The sequence below is a fragment of the Ursus arctos genome, unplaced genomic scaffold, assembly GCF_023065955.2.
Source record: "Ursus arctos isolate Adak ecotype North America unplaced genomic scaffold, UrsArc2.0 scaffold_19, whole genome shotgun sequence".
Taxonomy (NCBI): domain Eukaryota; kingdom Metazoa; phylum Chordata; class Mammalia; order Carnivora; family Ursidae; genus Ursus; species Ursus arctos.
In genome coordinates, this window is record NW_026622863.1 from 25,348,140 (window position 1) to 25,362,254 (window position 14,115).

The 14,115-nt window shown below is 45.2% G+C and overlaps 1 protein-coding gene across 1 annotated transcript in view; it reads left to right on the plus strand.

Annotated features, from left to right (window-relative positions):
* ZFHX3 (zinc finger homeobox 3) overlaps positions 1-14,115 on the plus strand; it is a 1,297,849-nt gene that overhangs the window by 798,026 nt on the left and 485,708 nt on the right. The gene's annotated exons all lie outside the window — the stretch shown is intronic.

Genomic DNA, 14,115 nt, shown 5'->3' on the forward strand with positions numbered 1-14,115 from the left:
ATTAAAATACTATTCTGTCTGGGGACACATTGACCCTTAGTGTGGTAAAGCTCATCCAGAGCTCAGCTAAAGCCTAGGAAAAGGCTCACCAGAGCAACTGAACTCACATGCTCTTTGGGAAACACACACACACACACACACACACACACACACACAAACAAACAAACAAAAAATAAGTAAAATGAAGAGCCTGTGACCTGTGGGAGAAACCAGGCAGCTTCACACCCAGGTGAGGAAAATGCATAGGCTAGGGGCTTAGTCATCATAATGATATCTCTACAACATTTGACAGAGATTTTTTTTTTTTTTTGGTAGTTCTTGCATACTTCATAAGCTCATTTGATTCACCCAACAACCTGTGTGGTAGAAAGATACAATGTGTAGACTTTCTTTATTGATCTCCTCCATATATGCCCATCAGAATATACCTACCATATGCCTCTATCCTTTACTCAGTGCTGTATGTACATTCACTCTCAGAGTTCTCATACAACCTGTAGGATAAGTAATACTGCCCATTTTACAGATGAGAAGAGTGAGGCTCTGTGGTTAGAACCAATGTGCCTGGTGGTGGGGGTGCAAACCCAGAGTGGGCTGGCCAGAGGCTGCATACCTTAAGTCCTTATTCTTTCTATCCTCAAGCCGTATGTTCTTCATGCTCTTTGACGAGAAGGAAGAGGCCAGGCATAAGGAAGGTGGTCAGTAAATACATAGTGAATGAAGGAATGTGAGCTGGATAGAACACCAGGTTTCAATGACCTTGTGAACTGGCTCAAACATGTGCCCTAGTCAAATGTACCATTGTTCTGAATTATTCAAAAGCTATGAAATATTTGGGGTTTTTTTTAGGGGCCACTCTTCTTTATTGCCTGCCATTCTTCCTTCACACCATGAAGAGAACCACCTTGATGTAAGGGCATGTGGTCTTCTTGGGCAGTTAGCCATCTTGGTTCAACAGTCTCGTGGAATCTCTTTCTGTCTTGTGCATCTCAGACCTGGCTTGACAGCCGTGGGGTTTCATTTCCCCAGTGACTGTTCCTGAGAGAGAATTTAGTATTTTATAAAGCTGTGAGAGGTCACTGAAGAAAGAAATCCCTTCGCTCTTCAGAAGAGTTTCCTGTTGAGCTCCTCGGGACCTGGGAGACGAGATGAGGATTGCTCCCTGGGCGAGAGAGCAAGTGTGTGCTTATGTGTGTGCACACACTCACAGTCAGTGCCAAGTCCAGCAGAGGGAGGGCATGGGCCCCACAGGCAAAGCATTCGTGATGTGGGTTCCCAGCTTGGGTGCTCAGAACGTTGGGAGAGAGTTGTTAGACACGAACCGTCCAGCTGTCTCAGAGAACTTCAGAATCCCAACCACAATGGAAGATAGTTTGTGATATGGTGCTTGAACTGTACTCTGTAGTCTTGACATGGGCATAGAGCCCTCTGTGGAAATAATGAAATCTTGGAGCTGGAAAGAATTCACACACACACACACACACACACACACACACACACACACACACACACACAGAGTTTTGTAAGTAATATCAAGTGATTTGTGAAATCTCTGAATTCCTTTATAAAACCACTGCTCTGTGGTATTTCTTTCCTGTCTCAAAACAGTCTCCAAGACCAATGTCTTTCTCTTTTATCCATTATTTTCCGTCACTTGTTCCACTTCCAGGTCAAAACAGGGCATGATTTTATTTTCTACAGCTTCTTTATTCACTGTGTTATATCGTAGGTCCTTTTCCGTGTTGCTACAGAATCTTCGTAAAGACCATTTTTCATGGCTGCAAAATATCCCATCTGGTAGCCATCTCAGACTTTTCTTAAGCCCTCCATTGTTGGTAGATGCAGCACCTGGTTTCTAATTTTTTGCTATTTTAAGTTAACATTTCAGCAGAGAGTTTGCCCCAAGCATTGCCCATTCCCCACTCAAACTGCCAACCCGTTTCCATTTTCTTGCGGTAAAATGGTCGTCGTCATTTCTATTTATTTGATTTAAACGTGCTTCTCTCTGTCCTTCCTCCCTGCCCGCAGTGCAGTGTTTCTCCTGCAAGTGTGCAACTAGAGGCTTGAGTCTATCCCGTCTTGCCACCACCAGTCATTCCTTTTTTTTTTTTTTTCCTCTCTTGTGCCTTTGGTTTTTCCCTTTCACCAAGCATGCCAGGTCCATTTTGTCTAGATAAATCTCTCTTGCCTCCATGAATTTGCATGTGCTGGTTCCTCTGCCTGGAATACTCTTCCCTCCCGCCTGCCCCTGGGAATCTCTACCAAGCGTTAGACTGAGAAGAGATGTTGCTTAACGACGTGACTCCAGGGTGGGAAGGGGCAGAATGTGACTTTCTGTGAGGACTGTAGATGATGGTAAGCTGGGTTCCAGAGGGCTGATGTGGCTCTGTGCCCATGTTTAAGGATTTCAGTCACTGCAGAGGTAGAGATCTTAGGGATCTTTGTAAGTTCCCGAGGCAGACCAGTGTACTGGAAAGAGGACATGTTTAGAATTGGGCTGACATTCAATCAAGTCTCAGCTCTGCCATTTACTAACTCTGTGACCCTACAGATGTTGCTAAACACCAGTTTTTTTCATCTGTAAAAGGATTAATGACATATTATTTGGCCTGGTACTGAGCCCCTTCGTTAGTGTCTCATAAATGGTTTCTCTCCTCTGTTTCAAGCCTTCATATGCCAGCAGTGTCTAGCCTTATGCTTGGCTCAGAGTAGACACTCAATAAATATTTGTTGAATGAATAAACATTGACTGATAGCTCCAAGGTGTGGGCACTGGCCCTCATCTGCGTCCTTGCTTGTCACAGCCTGGGCTGATGAACAGGCAGTGAGTGCCTGCTATGGCCCAGGGCGATCTCTACGTGAAGCAGAAAAGTCTGTGATTGTGAGTGCGCACACGGCCCGGCAGCAGCTGTCTCCAGAGAAGGTGGTGGCACCAGGCCAAGTGCCCGTGGCCTCTCCACAGAGACATGGTAATAATTACAATCCCTCATGTTCCTTCTGCAGAGTGCGTCTCTTCTTGGAACATGTGGCACTTCGCATTGTCTGCGATCACTGCCACATGCCTGAGAGGGGGCAAAAGTGCTACGCACTTGCCGCATGCCCTGTGGGCACAAGGCAAAGGAGGGTAGATAATGAGAAAGGATAGGAGTGGGGGAGGAAGCTCATGTCCTCATCCTACAGGTGGAAAGATGGCAGAGAGAGTTTTCAACAGCTCAGCCATGGTGGGGCATCGGGAGCAAATTCAGGGTCTCTTTTTGGTCCTGGCGCACCTGGGCAATTCTGTGGGCCTGGGTCAGTCTCAGCTGATCTTGGCTGGGGCTCGTGGACATGTCTGCAGTCTCAAGGTCTAGGCTTTGTCTCTGCCACTTGCGTGAATGGAAAAGTGTCCCCCCAGTGGCAACTGTGAGATGGGAAAAGGAGGGACATAAAACCTCACAGACCCAGACTGCTCACTAGTTAACAGTTCGAGCCCCCAAACTCCTTGAAACTCAGTTCCAGGGCATTAAAACTACAAAGAACAGGAATGTCCTAAAATTGGCCAGCTCAGGTTGGCATGATGTTGTGCCAAGCTGTTGGCTATGCCCAGGAATTCCCCAGCCATGCCTCACTCAGACTAGGTCATGCTCCTCTGTGACAGTGCCCTGTGCTTTTCCTTTGTGACACTTGGCTGATTTGTAATGATTTGTTTATTAGCATGATTATACGTATAATTACACATGTAGTCTCTTTGACCAGACTGAAAGCTCTGTGAGGTCAGAGAATACTTTTGTCTAGTTTACTATCTATCAATCAATCTATCTATAGATATCTATATCTATATATCCATTACCAAGTACACAGAAGTCAATAAGTATTTGTTGAATAGATGAATGAATTATACATTTTAAATGAATAGGAAAAAAATAAGCCAACAAAAATCAAGTTACGGGACAAGAAACACCTTGTACTGGAATGAGATGGCTTTTGTTCTGGATATACCTAAACCATAGCCTCACTTGTAATTTCAACCTACAGTTGTAAAATGAAATTAGTTATTTCTTTGTTACACAGAATTGCGGGTATAAATTTCTACAGCTCTGTAAGGTCAGGGATGCTATCCGTCTTGCTTATCCATTGTATCCTAGGAGCTAGCATAGTACATAGCACAAATTGTATACTAAATAAATATTTGTTGAAGGGTGGAAGGAAGGAGCCTGCAGATGCTTTAAAATTCATCAATCCATGCCCCATTAATTAAGAATATTGGATAATTAAGACAGATCCTAATTGAGTTTTTCTCTTTACATTTTATTTATTTATCTTGTATTTATCATTATTCCCCGCCTCATTTAGAAAAAAAAAATTGAGGTGCCAGCAAAATACGTCTATTTCACACTATTCTTTCACTCAACAAATATTTATTAGCTGCCTCTTCTAAGCTATGTAGAGGATTTGGTGTTGAAGCTGTAATGGGAGAAAAGACAGCTCACAGTGTCTGTCTTCATAGATGTTCCAGTATTGAAAACACGTTGGCCAACGAAGTCAATAGAATTTGGAGTATTGTTTAAAATATGTACCAGTTAGCTTTTGCTGCATAACAAAGCACCCCAAACTTTGTACTTGAAAACAAGAACCGTTTATTTAATTTGTGACTCAGCTTGATCGTGTCAGCAGTTTGATCTGAGCTCCTCTGGGCAATTCTGACCCAGGTCAGACTTAGCTGATGTTGGCTGGGGCTCATTTGTGCGTCGACAGTGAGCTGCGAGGCTGGCTAGGGACTGGCTGAGGCCGAGTGCCTCAGTTCTATTCCAGGTGGCCTCATCCTCTGGCATGCTAGCAGAAACTTATTCACATGGAAGTCTCAGGGCTCCAAGAGGTTGAGAGTAGAGGCTGCAAGGCCTACCCGCCAGAACTCACACAGGGTCACTTCTGCTGCATTCTGTTGGTCAAAGAAAGACACAAAGCGAGACCAGATCCAAGTGGTAGAGAACCAGATTCCATCTTTTGATGGAATGAGTTACAGAGTGCTATGGTCATTTTTGAGATCTACCACAACATAGTTTTTTATTGTGTTAAAATATCTGTAACATAAAACTTACCATCTTAACCATTTTTTAAAGACTTTATTTATTTAAGAGAGAGCACAAGCAGGCAGAGGGGCAGAAGGAGAGAGAGAAGCAGACTTTCTGCTGAGCAGGGAGTCCTATATGGGGCTCGATCCCAGGACCCTGAGGTCATGACCTGAGCTGAGGGCAGACGCTTAACCAACTGAGCCACCCAGGTGCCCCCATCTTAACCATTTTTAAGTGTACAGTGCAGCAGTACTAAATACATTCATAATGGTGTGCAACCATCACCACCACCCATCTCCAGAACTCTTTTCATCTGGTAAAACTGAAATTCTCCCCATTAAACAATAACTTTCCATTTTCTGCTCTCCCCCAGCCTCTGGCAACTACGATTCCACTTTCTGTCTCTGTGCCCTCTATAAGTTACTTATACAAGTAGAATCATACTGTATTTATCCTTTTTGTGACTGGCTTATTTCATTTAGTGTAATGTCTTTAAGGTCTATCTAAGTTGCAGCATTTGTCAGAATTTCCTTCCTTTTAAAGACCAAGTAACATTCCATTGTGTATATATACTACCTTTTGCCCATCCATTCACCTATTTATGGACACTCAGCTTGCTTTCACATTTTAGCTATTGTGTATAATGAACACAGACATATTAATATCTCTTTGAGTTCCTACTTTCCATTCTTTTGGACTACCTCAACATATTCACCAAAACATGTGCTAAGTCTTTTTATCTTACTTTAGAAGTTCTCACTTGTATATAAACTAAGCACGATACTTAGATACAGAGCTGCCAGGAATTTTATTTGACTTACTGTTAACTGCTTAAGATTCCTTAATTCTGAGAGCCTGTCTGCCCTCCCCGTAAGCCCCTATTAGGGTGATGCTATTGCTCATTTTCACCTGCAGGAGACAAAGACTGCTTCATCACTGTAAACGCTCGGGGGCAGCATCACTGGCTGGTGTTCGAGGACTCTGTTTGTCCTGTAGCATCTTGCGTCAAGCTACATATCCCAGTCATGTGCCAGGTATTGAAATATCGGATGAATTCATCCCTAGTTCTGGATGTTTCTTCGTAGCTCATTTGTAGGATCCTTCAGAATACTCTGTGAAGTGCGCCATGTGTGTCGGGGGAGGTCTGACACCCATTAGACGCTCCTGCTGTAATTGGATGCACCAGGCCCCATGAGCTGGTGCCAAGGTGTGAATTAGATAGAGATGTTTTTGACTGTTCCTCTGGCCTCCTGACTCTGTTCCTGGGTCATTCCGTGGCAGCCCGGGCCTCCAGGCAGCGTGCCTGACCTCAGCTGCCCAAAGATATAGGTAAAACAGTAGGGAACTGTAATAGCTCCTGCATCCTGTTTGCAAACTGACAAAACACAAAGCTCTCGGAGATCAGAGCTTCTGCTGAATCCTCTCCTTGGATGCAAATATTCTTAGGTAGAGAGTGTTGTGGGACACACAAATCCTGCAGAGTCCAGGAAGGCAAGAAGGCATGTAGCCCAGGGTGGAAAGCCAAACCATTTTTGGCTACCATAATTTCTCCCAAATCGTGTTGGAACAAGTTGTCTGGGAGGGATTTCCCCTCCGTGAGGATATGAGAATGTTGCTCACTAAGTCCCTCTGGGTGCAGAATAGTTGCTGGCTTTTAAGGAGACAAGCCCAAATGTAAGCTCTTACCAAGCGTCTACGCGAATGGAAGGCTGATGTCCCATTGGCGAAAGCACATCACATGACATCAATGACATCACTGTGGGAGGGCAGACAAGGGCATGAATCCCAGGAGGCATGGTTTGCTAGGGGCCACCAATGTCACAGTCTTCCATAGTCCTTCGGTTATTCCAGACCCCATGATTCTCTTGGGGACAGGAGTCAGGCATGTTACATACATGGCAGTTGCTGACACTTTCCAAGCTTTGATGAGCCCTTCTGAATTGCAAACTCAGGCTTCCAAAGCTACCTGCCTTCCCTCATTTTCTTTTAAACTTGCTTTTGCTTTTTTATTTTCTGTTTCTTTCTCTACTTTCCTCCCTCATCCAGGATTTTGGGTGGGGGCGGGGGGGATGGGGTAGAAGGTTCGCGATCCTTCATTACTTTCTTTTGCATTACTCCCTGAACTGTCCTGAGAGGAAAATAGAAGAACTGATTCCAGAAGCTTGCAAAGAGTTAATGAAAGGGACAGCATGAACTTGTAGGTCCTCTCATCAACATATATGGCTCTCAGTTGTCACGTGTGTTCAGTACTTGTATACCAGACACTGCCGTACATACCTTAAGGCTGTATTCTCAGGGGTTAACAATGCCAGCTCTGGACGTGGGTTAGCATCTTCAAATGCTGGCTGCACACTGTGTAACCTGTGGCAAGCTTCTGTGCCTCCGTGTTTTCATTGGGTGGTCGTGAGAATTAAATTAGTCCATTAGCTCAAGATTATCCATTGTTGTTATAATTATCCTCATCATCATCATCGCCCAGGTTGTAGATATTAGCTCTCTCATTGTACCTATCAGGAGCCTGAAGCACAGAGTAGTTGAGTAACTTACCCAAAGCCACACAGTTAATAAGTGGTCAACCCAGGATTCAAACCAGTATCTGTCTGGCTTCAAAACTATGCACTCAGTCACTACATGATATCTTACTCAGGTTTCTGGCCCCTTGGGCCAGGTGGGTTCTGGTGGGTGATTCTAATTTAGTTTTCTACCAATAGTTGTTTGATCATTTAAAAAAAACAGCATCTAACAACACCTGCCCTATGATCAATACCCGTCCACACTGAATCTTTAATGCTCTGTCTTATCAAATTAGCAGTTTCCACCACAGCTCAGGGGGAAATTCATGTTCTCCTGACTTGAAACACACACTAACTTGCAAACACTGTGCCTCGGGGCTTTGGTGGCTTGTGGGTGAAGGGAGTCACCCTCCGGCACATCCATTTCAACCCCGTGAGAACGCAGCTCTGGATGAACCATGCCACCCCAGACCCCAGTGAGCCCCACAGTCATAGCCCCTCCATCACCAGGCCTTCCTGTCCCTTCTTCCAGGGCCTGGGGTGTTGCCAAATGTTCCTGGGTGCACAGTACGCCACCAGGCAGCTTCTGGTCTCCACTTTTTCCTCAACTCAGCTATAATAATAGCTTGGGCTCCGGGGTCTCCCTTCTCTAAACCCTCCTGGCATCAACACTTTTCCCAAATATGTAGTGAGACAGAAACTTGTCCCCCCCATCCTATAGGCTCTAGTCTAACACGTGTCACTGCTGCACACCTTTCTGCATTCATTAGTGTCATTCCTTCCCAGTCCTCCTCCTCCACTCCAGCCAAGTCCCTTGCATGCCTGGTCTCCTATTTTGCTCCAACCTCTTGTTCTGTGCTCACACTGGGGGTCCCTGCTGCAATTCCCTATTCCTTCTTTTGATGCCCTCTTTGAGTCTAATAATCCTTCATGCCTTGTTAGAGTTTCCTCGCAAAACATTCAAGAAAAGCCCAGCCAATTTCTTTTCTTTACCTCTTCTAAACCCCTTCACTATTTTGAGTCTCAAGAGCAATGGTTTAGCAATTGTCTTATACCTTGTGTTGTCTTTCTTTGTGAGCTGTGCTATCTCCCTAGGCAGAAAGCAAGATTCTCGTTTTCCAAAAATTATATTATGCCTTCTTTTATAATCTTCATAAGAACAGTAATAGATAACATTTATTAAGTGCCTATTAGGTACCAGGTAGTGTTTTAAGCAGTTTACATATGTTATCTTGTTTAGTCCTCACAACTGATTTATAAGGTGACATTATTACTTGAATTTTGCAGATGAAGAACCAAGGCTAGGGGTCAGATAATGGCACCAAGTCATCTTGGTGGCAAGTGATGAAGCCAGAATTTAAATCCTGGTAGTTGGACCCCAGCAGATGCTCTTAGCCACTACGCTTTCCATAGTTAACACAGAGTTGTTTTATAATCAATACCTGTTGTGAAATTGTTCCCTAAAGCATGCATCGTCACTGACTCTATGGAGTAACCACATATAATGATGAAATATAATCTGAGTTTGTTTTTCTATTGTTGCATTGCAAATTTCCCCAAAATTTAGTTGCTTAAAACCATGTTTATCACCTTAGCTTCTTTGGGTCAGAAATCCTGGCAGAGCTCAGCTGGGGGCCTCTGGCCCTGGATCCCACACAAGCCTGCAGCCAAAGTGTCAGTCATCTCAAGGCTTGACCGGGGAAGGGTTTGCTTCAAGCTCACATACCGGGTGGTTGGCAAGGTCCATTTCCTCTCAAGCTCTTGGCTGGAGGTTGCCCCCAGTGCCCGGCCATACAGCTTCTCCATAGTGCTGCTCACATCATGGCAGTTCGCTTCATCAAAACACTCAGGGGGAGAGACAGAGAGAGTGCAACCAAGACAGAAGCCACAGTCTTTGTAACCCACTTCTGGAAGTGACATCCCAATGCTGTTGCCATAATCTGTTCATTAGAAGCAAGTCACAGGTCCAGCCCAAGTCCAAGGGGAGGGTGTTTCAGAGGGTTGCAAATACCAGGAGGTGGAAATCATTAGAAGCCATTTCAGAAGCTGCCTACCACAAATCCATAAAAGCAATTAGGGGAGGCCTGCCTAAGGAAGGAGCATTCAAGCTGACCCTTAAAGATGGCGAAGAGTTGGCCAAGATCCACGAATGGGGTGAGGAAGCCAGACAGAAAGAAGGGATTGTGGGAGGCCCGGGAAGGAGCTGATTTTGTCCAAGGGACAGCAAGACACTCCATGAGATGGGAGTGGCAGGGGGACAGGGAAAGGGACCCAAGATGAAGCTAGGGTGAACCCTCTGGGCATGTCTGAAATCTTCCTCCTCCTGGGAGCAATGAGAAGTCCCTGAAGGATTTTTGGGAGCGGCATCAGAGTATGGAGAATGTGTTAGAGAAGACGGGAGTGGAAGAGGGTGACAGACGGGGGGCTGTTACAGCTGGGGAGGAGAAGATGCGATGAGTTTGAGATATAATTGGGATGAAGAATTGACTCAACCAACCTGCTGCCCAAGGCAAAGGCCTGTTCAGATTTCAAAGTTCTAAAAAGTTCCTTCTAGATGAGACCTGACTACTTCCACACTTCTGTGTGCGGGTTCTAGGTAAAACTATCATCCTTGGACTCTGTTTAGAATCTGGAGGAAAGGGGTCCTTTTAGGGTAACTCCTCTTGTTTCCTGGTAGGACCACGCTGCCCCTGAGGTGGCTCAGTTGCGATAGGGTTGTGTGTCTTCTCCAGGCTGTGTGTGCCTCTGTGGGTCTCTCTGTTTCCTCTGTCTCTCTCTCTCTTCTAAAAGGCCCTGGCCTTCACTCTACTCTTCTTACTTGCCATCTGAGATACCCCAGGCCATTTCCCTCCCCATTTGTTCCCTTCCAGAAGACTTCCCCATTATCTTCACATTCCCGTTTCCTCTCTCTCAATGTTCGTCAATAGTATTGTGAACGCTGATGTCTTACTTTGAGTTTTCTCAGACGCAGAACCAGAGATTAAAAACTTGAGAAAATATCTGTTCGGGAGGTGATCCCAGGAAACACCAGCAGGGACACGGGGAAAGGGAAATAGGCCCATAATATGTGTATTATTGAGGACGTTGCCACTGTGGACAACTGGAGCTTTTCCCTGCAGGGCTCCTTCAGGAGACAGTACAGAACAGATGCTCGGAGTTGTCCCACCCAAGGGGTTAGGAACCCCGGTCCATCAGTGCTTGATTGCTCCCCACCGTATGGGCTCTTTGGCTCATTCCAGCACAGGCCTGGAGACTCCCATGGCCAAAAGAGAAAGCTCCCAGTGGGGGGTCACCGGTGTTTGCTGCCGACAGCCCTCACATGGAGGTTTGTTGAGAGGACATGAGTGGGACTTAACAAAACCTAATGTAGTAATAATAGCTAACATACTTTCATATAATTAGTCTATTTCATCCTCGCAGATATGCTTTCTCAGTCCTTGACACACGAAGGTGCTCAGCAAATGTTAATTATACTTGTTAGTGGTGCCCCTGTGTTGTCCAAGGTCATCCAGCTTGTAAATGTCAGAGCTAGGACTCCCACCAGGTCATCAGTGCGGACTCCACTGGTCTTTCGACCGTAGAACAAGGAACATGTCACTGCAGTGAGGGGGTCCTGCCTCAGCTTTGGAGACGTGTTGAGGAGAAAGGTGGAATGGGTAATCCGGAGGCCTGACTTTGCAACATTGCCATCTTGCCCTGGGTCAGCCCAATTAGCAGGGTTTGTCTGATAAAATTACAGAGAGGAAAAGCCCAGAATGACCTCTGGGGATACACAGGAGAATCCAGGAAGAACAAATGAGGGTGAAAAAGTATATATTGACTCTCTATCAAGCCAAAAGTACCAGATTGAAAAAAAAAATCATTTAGGCACTATCTCGTGTTTGCTTCTGGAGACCAAACTAACTCAGCCCACTGCCTTTCTGGGAAAATGCACCACTCAGAAAGGGCCCATCCAAGTAAAGCCTGGTTGATTCCTTGGTTGTATCTATTGTTGGCCATAATCTTTTATTTTGGCTCCTTGATGGTCTTTCAGAAATGTGGGTAGATTCTAAGCAGAACAGCAACCATGGAACAGGAAGATTACTGGAGGGGCAAAGTGAATGCAGGAAAGAAAAAAACCCCTACATTCGAGAAGGACAATGGCTCTAGGCTCGGCTGTCTAGGTACCCAGTGGTGCTGCGCTGAGTGAGAAAGGGGAGAGAACCTAACATCGGGTACCTCTGCTGTGTGTCAGGCAGTGTCCTTGGCGTTATGAGCACAGAGGCCCTGTGTAGTAGACGTTAAAGTCTGGGGCATTAAACAGCTGACCTGCGGTCACCTGGCTGTCAAGCCCAGAAGCATTTGAACTCAGTTTTGCCTGACTCTAACATCCTTGCTCTTTCCTCTCTGCTGTGCCTCAGTTTCCTTCTGTGCTTTATAGAACTATTTATCAAATGCATAGGAAATGCCTTTCCTAAAGTATGATTTTCTGTACACTTTGCTATAGATTACTGATGAAGCAGTGAGCCTCAGCTCCTGCTCTGCTGGTCAGCACCCCTTTAGGAAGAGCTGGTCCCAGAAGACTCCACTCGGTGCCTTTTCTGTACCAAGCGAAGAAGGCTATTACTTGGGCAAAGGTGCTCCTCATCGTCTGCAAATCATTGGGACCCCGTCTGGTTCTGGCCAGAGAGTTAGCAAAACCCAGATGGAGGTTTTTTTTTTTTTTTTTTTTAAGCCAGGTTTCCTTTTTATTATTATTATTCATGCCAGGAGTCCACTGGGAAAATCTTTATCTGCATTAAAACATACATAAGAAGAGAGAAGAAAAGGCAGACAAGAGTGTGTCCTACAAAGGGTTTCTTTGAGCCCAGCTCTGTTCCTCTGTCAAGTTCTTTGCGGCGCTCTCCACAAAGATGGAATCTGGGTTCAAGGTTGAATGGAAGCCGGCTCCTGATGGAAAGCATATCCCCTGAACACACCTCTAGGAGATTAGCCCGTCATTAAATATTTGTAGGATAACAGAAGAAGCCTAATTTAGTTTTTGTTTCTTTCTCTCTGTGGTTTAATCACAGATGAAAGAGACTAATAGCACTGCAGAGCTTTCTGGTGATCAAAGGCCAATCAATCCCCTTTGTGGAGTAATTAACTATTTGCTAAACTTGCAGAATTGATTTCCATTTAGGGCTAAGAGAGAGGGTTTTAAATGAAGACCGATTCACCAGGCGAGAGGAGGGAATCTCGGGGCTGATGCCAGGAGATACTCAGGGTGATGAATTGGAATCTGCTAATTAGAGACTGAAAAATACAGCCAGAACCTGACCCTATTCAGGAGCACTTTAGGGGAAGGACAGGCAGGAAGGAGGTTGGACGCCAACGCTGTCTTTATCCGCCAGGCAGCTGTGCACACTTGAAGTGCACACTTGGAGAGAGTGTTGGCATCCCTTTTGGGGCCGAAAAGGCTTGATCGCAGGCAGATGCTGAACTGGGCAGGAGGCAGAGTGAATGTGGTGGGAAGTCAGAGTGGAAGTGAGAGGTGACGAGGGTGTGGAGCCCCCGTGACACGAGGGCCTCGTGTGGGCATGCCCCAAAGCACCGAGCTGGTCCTTGTGGACCCTTGAGAGTCTGCTCAGGCACTTGAAGTCAGTCAAGAATTTAGATCCTGTTGGCCTAGGTGCCCTGAGAATATGACCAGTTGAATACACGTGGGACCTCAAATGAAAAGTTTATGCCCACTTGGAACTATGAAGACTTGAGACAACCTAATAATACCTCTCTTTAGGGTCGCCAGATAAACCACAGGATGCCCAGCTTGGTGTGAAATTCAGATAAATGAATAATTCTCTTTATTATAAGTATGTCCGAAATTATCTGTTGCTTTAGTAAAAGTATGCCTCAAATGATTTGGGGTTTCTTTGAAATTCATATTTCACTGGCTGTCCTGTAATTTTATTTGCCAAACTCTGCAGCCTCACTCTAGTTGGATTCTGGTTCTCTATGTTCTGAGTTAGGGCTTCTGAGTCTGAGTTTTCTTCTCTGTGTAGTTTGCTTCTCATAGTAGTGACTGACTGTTTTATTATGAATAGTGAATAAGATAACTGAATGTGATCCCTGCAGACGGTGTGATGCCTGGCACATTTTATATTCTCTGCACATGTTACCTGTGATTATATAGTGAACACTACTGATTTGATAAATACAAATAATAATCTTAAATATTAAAAACGTATATCCTTTTTTCCCGTTTCCTCCTGTCCTGTATGCCCAGCCTCTTTTCTTCTTCCCTGTCTCCTCCTTCTTCTTCTCCATCCCTCTCCTTTTGCCCTGTGAATTAGGTCTGCACTACCAACATTAATATTCTGTTATAAACTACAGCATCTCTGTCCGTTCTCCCTCCTGTGGAGGCGCAGGATGGGTGAGTGGCCACGAGCCAGCTCGAGGTACTGATTCTGTGGTCTTGGCCGTGCTCTTTTACCTCTCTGTGCCTCGGTTTCCTCATGTGAAATGATAATAATGTGACACATCAGCTTAAATGAACTCATGCAAGGAGCGCACTCAAAATAGCATCAGACACA